At 40.3% G+C, this 10711-nt stretch overlaps 1 pseudogene; it reads right to left on the reverse strand.

Moving 5' to 3' along the window:
• Window positions 1-1094: 1094 nt before the first annotated feature.
• LOC112408464 (olfactory receptor 2A1/2A42-like) lies at window positions 1095-2016 on the reverse strand (annotated as a pseudogene).
• Between the last annotated feature and the right edge of the window lie 8695 nt (window positions 2017-10711).

The following is a 10711-nucleotide window of genomic DNA, read 5'->3' on the forward strand; positions in this document are numbered from 1 at the left end:
TCCTAACATATCTTATGTTGCAATAGGTTAGCCTTATTCTTAATTTAATAACATTGATAGTGATGTACTACATTGTCCTGTTAAGTAGGAAAGGCTTGGGAGCCAGATTGTTGGGGTATGAGTCTCACATTTGCCGTCTGCTTAATATTTGCATCTATAAAATGGGATGATAATGAGAAATGGCTTTGTTATGATGATGAAACGTGGTGATCTCTGTAAACTAGCTGTCAATGTGCAATGGGTGGCACAGAATAATTAATAGTACTATTAACTATTATTAACACTCCTTTTTCCATCCAGTTGCCTCTGCTTAGGGCTTTCCATTCATACCCAGCGATTGAAAGTCGGGCTGTAGCACTTGCTAGCTCCTCCTAAGTGAAGAGTGTATGTTTATTCAGAGAGAATCATAGATATTTTTCTTGAGAAGATGAAAAGAGTTTGGAAACAAGTGGCCATCAAAAGCCCAGGGCAGACTGGACAGTGGATTTTGTTGGGTAATTCCCTGGGATGCCATCTGAATGTGTGTGGACTGACTCTCTGATCTCAGAAATTGTAAGACAGATGATAGGATTTAATCAACAAAATCAATTTCCCCTAAGCCTAAGTAGGCATTTAGGTACATTTACTATTTGTAAGAGGATTTACAATTGAGAGGACACATCCGAATGTGGGGTAAAAATGGACAAAGTTATTAATGGATTCTGGGTCTCTACCTGTAGCTACAGTATTGTAAAGAATTGTTATTGATGTGGCTCCATCAGTAATGCCTGCCATTCTGCTATTACTGCACACACCTGACGAAGTCAGAGGTAGAGTGCCTATTTTAACCTTCTCGGCCCCTTAGTAGTGGATGGAATAAATTTTTACCTCTAGATAGTCTTAATGCACCAAGCAGTTAAATGAAAAAATAAATATGTTTGATAGAATTAAATATAACAAATACAGCAAAACTTAAATACTTTATGGGGAGGAAAAGAGAATGCTTTACAGAGTGTCTTGGATCATTTAGTCTCAGACATAAAGAAAGTGCTGAGCTTAGGTGGTATTCAGTACCCAAGGCTCCAAGTAGACTACTGAGGGTGGCGATTCAAATGTCACTCCAACTGGAAATGACTTTCCTTGAACAGTGCTCTCCGCAGAGCACCCTTGACCTCTGTGTTCCTCAGGCTATAGATCAGTGGGTTCAGCATAGGTTGAAAAAACTGTAAAACAGGAAAAGGATCTTCTGCCGGGTGGCTGGATTTGGGGGCCGTGTGCATGACGATGGCACTGCCACAGAAGAGCTGGACCAGGCAGAGGTGGGAGCAGCAGGTGGAGAAGGCCTCTCTGCGGCCCTCACCCGACTGCATCCTCAGGATGGCAACCAGGATGCGTGTGGAGGAGACCAGCACCAAGCAGAGGGGCCCAACTAAGACAAACACAGAAGCAACGAAGATGACAACTTGGTTGAGCCGGGTGTCAGCACATGCCAGTTTGAGGACAGACAGGATTTCTCAGGAGAAGTGGTGGATTTCATGAAGCCCACAGAAGAGCAGTCTCAGGACGAGGCCCACGTGGACCAGGGCCACCTGCCCAGGAAATCACCGCCAGGGAGATGCAGATGCTCCAGCTTACAATGACAGAATATTGGGGGGGGGGGGGGGGGGCAGAGGGCTACATACTGCTCGTAGGACAATACCGCCAGGAGAAGACACTCGGCATAAGCAAAAGTCAAAAAGAGAAAGGTCTGTGTCATGCAGCCAGCAAAGGAGATGGGCTTGGCTGCACTCAGGAGGTCTCCCAGCACCTGGGGCGCCGTGTTGCAGGCATATGCTGTGTCAACGATGGCCAGGTGTGAGAGGAAGAAGTACGGTGCAGTCTGGAGTCCAGTGAGATGAGCCCCAGGATGACCCCGTTCCCCAGCAGGGCGAAGGTGTAAGACAGGCAGAAGAGCCCAAAGAGAAGTATCTGAATCCTTGGGCCAAGACAAAATCCCAGGAGAATGAATTCTGTAACCACTGTCTGATTTCCCCCCATCTCACTATGAAAAGGATAAAATGGGATTGCTCAGGACAGAGTTATCAAAAATATCTAGACATTATTTCATAAAAATAGTCATTTTTAAAGGACAAAATTTTAGGATGATGACTAGTTTTTCATTAAGTTAATCACTTAATCTAACATCCAGTTTTATAGGAAGGGGACTGTGTCACCAATGATAGGTTACCTAGAGCCACTGACACTTGTGATGGGGAGAAAGACTGTCAAATCAAAAGAGGAAATAAAATAACCATGAAATAGGGATGATCAACATCACAAAGAGAATAACCATGAAATAGGGATGGTCAACATCACAAAGAGAATTTCTGGGATGCAGAAGTAATCAGTAATGGAAGAACTCCAAATACGGGAATCAGAGTAGTCCTAGAAAAGAGATGTAATTCCAGTTTCTCAAGAGGAATATCAACTGCGTCACTTTCAGCAGCTGAAATCAACCTTTTCTCTCTAAAGCAGCTTACCTGATAACAGGAGGAAGAAAAAGAGGAAATGAAACTTTTATGACAATGTGATCGTCTAAGTTGCTAAGAAGGCATCAGTGGATATGCTCCATGTGAGCTCTCACAAGTGATGAAATCAAACCAACCACTGGGCATTTGGCAATTAATGTACTGATGGGTTCACACGTACTGATTTACCAAATAACTTCATTGAAGAACAATCCTTACAATTTGTAGGAATTGGATTTGGGGGGCTGCCCGGTGTTCATGTATTGTGAATCTAGACTCGTGTGCAGGGGTGTGAGTCTGAAGTCAGGCATTCACACACGGTTTTGAAGGCGAGTGTGGATGCAGGTGAAAACACTTCAAGACATAGTTCCCCACGTGCTACTTGTAACCCTACTACTCTACTCCTATCAAAAGAGAAAGTCTAGGTCATAATCTAACTGGGAAAGGCCATACCCGGAACAACAGTGTGTTGCGGGCCTCGCCATCTGTGTGACGGCTTAACGTTTGCATCACGTTTCATTTGTGAAATTCAGAAAGACAAGAAGTGACAGTTCATTAAAAAATCAACTCTGCCCTACTTGAGCAACACAAGAATTGATATCTGCTTTACAGATAGCTGATTTCTTTTTGGCAAAGAGAAAATTTAGTGAGTTTGTCATTTTACAGATTTACGTAGCATTAAATTGGTGGCCCAGTATTTGATGCGCCTGTGAATTGGTGATGTACCAAACAATAGCTGGCTTGTCCTTAAGTCCTGGATAACAGCTGCCTCAAAATACCATGTAGAAATCTAGCATCTTTGCTGGTGCAAACATTTAGTTGCACCTTTGCTGGGCAAAAATAACCTGGGGCTGAGCTACTGAATTTGCGCCCGCTTGCCGCTAAAGAAAAGACTTCTCCAGGGTTAATGTATGGAAAGGTGCTTTTGTTGATAAGATCCTGGTCCAGTTGTCGTTATACCAATGGAGACATTAATGAGATGCTCCCTGAGGACCTTGGAAATAAGAGAAACAATACTGATTTTGGGGAAGCAGAACTTGTAAAATCCACTCATAATGGATGGGAAGAACTGGAGGAGGAAAACAAGAAAACCTGTGTAGACATATAACTGGAGAGTTCTGAGTGCATCCAAAAACTCCACTCAAGGAGCTCTGATGCTATCTCACGGAAGAGGCGGAAGAGGATCTGATCGTGACTCAGGAATCCAAATGTGACGGTGGCGTGAGATACTTGTCTACAGAAAGACGGAGGAATAAAGAAGAGGGTTACCCATGGGGCCAGTGGTTACCAGCACATCTTCAGCACCGTCCAGGGGAGTCGGCCTGATGGTATGAGAGTGCTGTCCTCCTGGCAGGTCTATGTCTACAGCTCAGATGGCTTGAGTGATCAGGGCTCAATAACCCTCACTGGAAATCTCCAGTTAACTCCCCCTGCCCCGATTCCATGCTCACCAATCAACTGGGAGGTATTAATTTACCTTCTTATGCAGATATTTTGACAAAGAGGGAATGTGCTGGTAAGCAAAGTTTTTGCCAATTTTTTTATAATAAATAATTCCATTCAGGGCTATTCATGGTTCGTTTTTTGAGTTTGAGTAGTACGATACAGATGAGAAATGAATAAAATTTCCGAAGCTGGATCTACAAAGTGAGGGCCAGGCCCTAGACAGAGATAATCACATAGAAATACAACCCAAGGAAAGCTTTTCTGAGAAGCTAATTGAAATCCTGAAGGACATCCCCACTACATCCCTCTCTAGAAGCAACAAATGACTGTTTTTTAAATAAGTATTATCAATAAATTATCATATTACCAAGACACAATAGAATCTACCATACTATGAACTCCTAACATGCGACTAAGGCTTATTTTTTTTTCAGGAGTATATAAAAAACTACTGTGCTAGGACAACCTTTTAAATTTATTTGGCAAACATATTAAAATAGTTGTGAAAATGAGTTTGAATCTGCATCTTATAAAATGCTTAATCTCTTTATTCAGTCCTCCTTTATTTCCTTCTGTAACTTCCAAAATGATTAGATAAAGGAAAAAGAAACACTACCTACGAAGTATGAATCTCTTGGAAACCTAAAGGGAGAAAAAAGAGAAAGGTCCTAACAAGTACATTAAGAGTCTTTACAAAAACAGTTGACATATTGACAACTGGATTGTAACCCACTCCTTGTGAACAAGGAACAGGTGTATCTAGTTTTGTAATTTTGGCACTTAGCAAATGTTTACTGAGTGAACAAATGAATGAATGAATACACATAAATGAGTGAATGCCTAAATGTTGAAAGTTTGGACCATTCTTGGACTGGGTCTGTAATTTCTGACTTGCTTAAATCTTGACCATAATCATACCCAATTAAGGACATTCATCCCAAAGCCAAAAAGAACACTGACTGAAGTTTGATAATAACAACTGTAGAATCTCAAAATGTTTAAGTCCTGAACACTTGAAAGACACTTCTATTTTCTTTCTTTTTTCCCTCGTATTTTATTTCGTTCTACATGTTATTAAAAGCATCTTACCTGAACTCAAATGGATTGAATTTGCTAAAGGACTAGCAGAAGTGAAAGGAGAGACTAAGAAAGAAATTAAATATATTGTGGTTCCGAATGCAACATTCAAGCATTGTTTGATGCTATAAATGATACATCTTATATGTATGTACAAGTTAGCATTTTAAAAATTGGCAAATTGTTTTATGACTAATATGTTATCCATGATCTCTGTGGTTTCAAAGTAAATATCTAAGATTGAAATCATTTCTTTATACACGAACAAACATGTCAGCACTAGATGCGGCCTACGTTTCAAAAAGTAAAATTTAAGACCTGATGAACTGACAAACTCTTTTCTAATGCTGTGGGCATGAGTCACATAGCATTCCTAAAAATGAAAGCTATTTTTAAATCCTCAATTCAATTTAAGTACTGCATGTTTTACTTTCCAGTTATATGAAATATTTGCTACAATTAATGTACTCAATAGAACCCTTCTCTGATTCTTTCCTAGATCAAAATATTTTAACATTTCTCTTGAGTTGTTTTCCTTGACCCATGTGTTAGTTAGAAGGATGTTGTTTAATCTCCAAATATTTGGGGGATTTTCCAGCTCTCTCTCTGTTATTGATTTCTCCTTTAATTCCATTATGATCTAAGACCAGACATCGTATGATTTCTATTCTTTTACATTTGTTCAGGTGTGTTTTATGGCCCCAAATGTGCTGTATCTTGGTGAATGTTACATGTGAGCTTGAGAAGAATGTGTATTTTGCTGTTGGATGAAGTGGTCTCTAGGTGTCCGTTATATCCAGTTGATGGATGGTGGTGTTTAGCTATATCCTTATTGATTTTCCTCCTGCTGGATTGTTCATGTATGATAGTATATGGCACTACAGAGTAGTAATTAAAGAGCATAAGCTTAAGGACCAGACACACATTTACTACTTGGATGACTGGCTATAGTTCTTCACCCCTTAGCCCTAGTATTACCATTTTTGAAAGGAGAAAAGTGATAGTACCCTATTTCATGAGGTTGTTGTGAAGATTGAGATAATACGTGTTAAACAGTTAAATGATTTAACTGAGACAAAAAACTGAGCACATTCCTGCCACACAGGAATTCTAAGTATTACAATGTAAGTCAACAATGCGATTTTGTGGATAATATACAGTTGAAGGATCAGGAAAGCAGGTTTTGGCTTCCGACCTTTCAATGTTTTTATTGGGAAAGTGCATGATTAGTTGAAGAGATATTAGGGATTAAAAAGAGCACAAAACTGTGACAATTCTATTAAAAACTACAGAGATTATCCTTTAAGTAGCAACTCCTTACCTTTTCTTCACTTCCCTCAACCACACATACACACACACACACACATACATTCATGTACATTCCAGGTTTGGGAAAGTTTAACATTTAAAGTATTTTCTGTGGGTCTGACACTGTTCTCCAAGTTACGGATAATGGATAAGATGTGTATGGGCTTCATAGATTATATATTGTGGTTTTGTTGACGAGACATAAACACAAGGTCTGAACTAATGTCATTTTCCCCTGAAATGAAAGATCACTCCATAATACATCCCAGTATAATCTTCCTTGGTTTGCAAAAATGATTCCATATATTTAACTTAAATCCATCACACAGGCTTTTCTTATTTTTCTATCTAGAGTCAATGTTCACAAGGTCATTGCTTTCATGCAGCTACTTAACCACTGTATAGAACAAAGTTAACCAAATTCTACACATAGGTACACTATTTGTGAGGAATATGTTCAAAAAGTTAGCATTAGGGCTTCCCTGGTGGCGCAGTGGTTGGGAGTCCGCCTGCCGATGCGGGGGACGCGGGTTCGTGCCCCGGTCCGGGAGGATCCCACGTGCCGCGGAGCGGCTGGGCCCGTGAGCCATGGCCGCTGGGCCTGCGCGTCCGGAGCCTGTGCTCCGCGACGGGAGAGGCCGCAGCGGTAAGAGGCCCGCGTACCACCAAAAAAAAAAAAAAGTTAGCATTAACTTTTCCTCAAACTGTCCCCATAGCAGAATAACCATGAGTTCATATTTATAGAGGACTGAGTTTCCTTACCTATGCTTAAGAAGAATAGCACTATAGAAGTGAGAGGAGTTTGGGGTTAACGTATACACACTACTGTATATAAAATAGATAATGAACAAGGACCTACTGTACAGCACAGGGAACTCTACTCAATATTTGTAATAACCTATATGGGAAAAGAATCTGAAGAAGAATGGATATATGTATATGTATAACTGAACTACTTTGCTGTACACCTGAAATTAACACATTGTAAATCAACTATACACTAATATAAAATAAAAATTAAATTAAAAATACAAAATCAAAAGACCAGATGCTACAACATATATAAGAGGAATTGATAGTAAAAGAATAAATAAATAAATAAGGCAATCTAGTTAGCATCCACATTTGGACTCAAGACCTCAGAAGAGGAAAGCACCTGAAGGTTGGATGGAGTCCTGCTTTAGGGGGCTTCTGTGGGAGCTGCAGAGCCCTCACTTCTGTTCCTGATTGAAAATGGGACCAGATCTTCAGAAAAGGAGGTTTTATTCTCCGATGGGCTCAACCTAGCTGGCAGCTCTTGAGAGTTTACTGGAAGGGGTGTGCTGTGAGATGCAGTGCATGCCCACCTCCACTGGGAGGAGAGGCGAAGCAATTCTCTTTTTCTATTTCTGTTCTCATCCCCAGCAGGACACACGATTAGGAAATACAGACAGCCCCAGAGCACACCCCTGAGACAACATCACTCATTACAGTCCCTGAATATTTGGCATTATTTGGATTTCATGAATCCCCAGCACTGCCCTAGTTCCCAAATCTCCAGATGGTTCAGGTGAACCTGTAAGGAAGCAGACCAAGTGTGACAAGGAATAAATTCCTGGCATTAACATCTGTAGTTCAGCTTCTCCCCAGTGACTGGGTCCCTTGTGTTGCAGCAGAGTTGGGCAGAAAGCACCTTGAAAAAGCAGCTGATTCCAAGTAACAACTCCAGGTGTGAAGATGCTGCAGAGAGCTGGTTATGGACGTGGGGAGTGGACTGGGGGTCCAAAGGGGCAAAAGGTGTCCCAGGGGGCTTATTAGATCCTGCCTAAAGGAGGGTTTTCTAGGATGCAAACCACCAAAGTAGGTTGACCATTAGAAGAATCTCTAATCTCCATTCTGAGGCCAGTCCCGCAGGGGAGGGGAGGAAAGGACGCTCTCCAAGACAGCTTCCCCTAGAGGCTTCCTGCCTCTACTGGGATCGGGAGAAGATTTGCTACCTCAGATGTTGTCATATTTATTTGTATTTTGCTGCGTTCTTTTACTGAACATAAAAGGGTTAAAATGCTATTTTGGAAATCTCACATCAATGAATTATGCAACTTAAGAACTAGTTAGTTCATTATAGTGTGATTCATGACTTACTGGGGTTGTGACATAAACTTGGGGGAAACTGGGCACTGTTAGCAAGTTTTGAGAACACGTCCACCTGTGCTCCTACTGTACACATCCACTGTGAGAAGAAACACACAAAGTTGGCTCCTAATCATATGAAATGCCAGGTGCATATTAGGCAATCCATAAATATTGGGACCCTTTTTCTTTCTTCCTCTTTTTCTTTTCTTTCTCTCTTCCTTTCTTTCTCCTTTCCTTCCTTTCTTCCTTCCTTTTGCTCTTTCTCTCCTTCCTTCCTTCCTTCCTCCCTCCCTTCCTTCTTTTTCTTTCTTTTCTCTCTCTCTCTCTCTTTCCTTCATGTTCCCTGTGACTGCAGAAAATGTGGAAATCAGGAAACTAACACATAAAAGAAAAACTGAAATACTGTGAAAACAATAGTTTAGGATCATTGTTTTCATATGTTTAGTTTCAAAACTAAAACATAGTTTTCTATGTTCATTTGACCATAGGTCATAAAAAGTAAAAAAATTTGAACAAGGACAATAATAAATTAAATATAAACATTTATGATACCAAACAAACTTAACTGTAGGGAAATGCATCATTTCAAAATTACATGGTTTTTTTTGTCACATATCAAGGTGACATAGCTCTTAACTTGTGGACAACTTCTAAAAGTGGTCAGAGTAAAACATAAACATATACAAAACATAAATGTATACGAAGGAAAATAACATACATAATACAGTCAGCTTTTAATTGCGATAAGTATGTTCTCAAATATTTATATTATCTGTCAGCGTTGGACATTTTTTGTCAGCACTGGGCATTTTCTGTAATCGCTGATTCTCTTTTAACCTGCATCTGTAACCATTATGGTTATAGCAAGGTCCACTAGGATTTGAACATAATTTCCATTTGAAAGTAGAATAAATAAAAATCAACACATTGATAATATAAACACCTCCCAAATTATCTTAATAATTGGTTTGCAAATTGGTGGCTTTTAATTGATGAAATAAATATGCAAGTCAAGGATGAACCTGTCTTCAGAAAGTCATGACAGGCTTGGAATTTATGGAAAATTACAATTGTAAAATATTATGAACTGTATTTCTGGAGTAATTATGTGTTAAAAGCTCAGAAGTTCAATGTTTGATTTGGAATCCTGAAAACTGGGAAATTAAAGAGGCTGAATTTGCTTACTGAGCACAGCCCAAGACATAGAAACTTCATTTAGTAGACACCTGGTTTCTGATTATGAGAACTGTGATCTATTGGGGGGGAAATTTATTCTAGTTTTAGAAAATACCCTTCAATATTATTCAATTGCATTTGCTCTGATTCTAGGCTCATTGAGCCATGTCCTTATTTTTTATTCATTTCTCAGATTTTTGAAAGGAAAATTGGGGAATCTTGGATAATGAGTATAGGTACTCCTTTTCTTGAGAAGAAATATCCTCCATTATAAGGTTCAAATTGGCATCCAGGTTAACCATGATTATCTCGTGAGTTTTGCGAGGGTCAGTCAGTTCTTCAGTGACCATAACTCCCAATGAAGAAGCCCCACACCAGATAAACACTGATGCTCAAATTGTGATTTCATAGTCTGATCATCAGGATTTCCATAGAAATGATTAACTAAGAGAGATTAGAACACTATTTTCTGACTTAATTAAGTATAAACTTTATTAAGGACTAAATATTAACCCCATTAAACATTAAGCAAGAACACTGATACCTTTATTGAAATGATGAGGGCTTCCCAGGGGACACGGGTTCAAGCCCTGGTCTGGGAAGATCCCACATGCCATGGAGCAACTAAGCCTGCGTGCCACAACTACTGAAGCCTGTGTGTCACAACTACTGAAGCCTGTGTGCCTAGAGCCTGTGCTCCACAGCAAGAGAAGCCACTGCAATGAGAAGCCCATGCACCGAAAGGAAGAGTAGCCCCGGCTCACCACAACTAGAGAAAACACTTGCGTAGCAATGAAGACCCAATGCAGCTAAAAATTAATTAACTAATTAATTTTTAAAATTTTTAGGGCTTCCCTGGTGGTGCAGTGGTTGAGAGTCCGCCTGCCGATGCAGGGGACACGGGTTCGTGCCCCGGTCCGGGAGGATCCCACATGCCGCGGAGCAGCTAGGCCCGTAAGCCATGGCCACTGAGCCTGCGCGTCTGGAGCCTGTGCTCCGCAAAGGGAGAGGCCACAACAGTGAGAGGCCCGCGTACCGCCAAAAAAAAAAAAAAATTTTTTTAAAGAAATGATGATATTTGTTCAATAATATAAAACACTCAGGTG

The sequence above is a fragment of the Neophocaena asiaeorientalis genome, unplaced genomic scaffold (assembly GCF_003031525.2).
Source record: "Neophocaena asiaeorientalis asiaeorientalis breed wild unplaced genomic scaffold, Neophocaena_asiaeorientalis_V1.1 scaffold206, whole genome shotgun sequence".
NCBI classification, from domain to species: domain Eukaryota; kingdom Metazoa; phylum Chordata; class Mammalia; order Artiodactyla; family Phocoenidae; genus Neophocaena; species Neophocaena asiaeorientalis.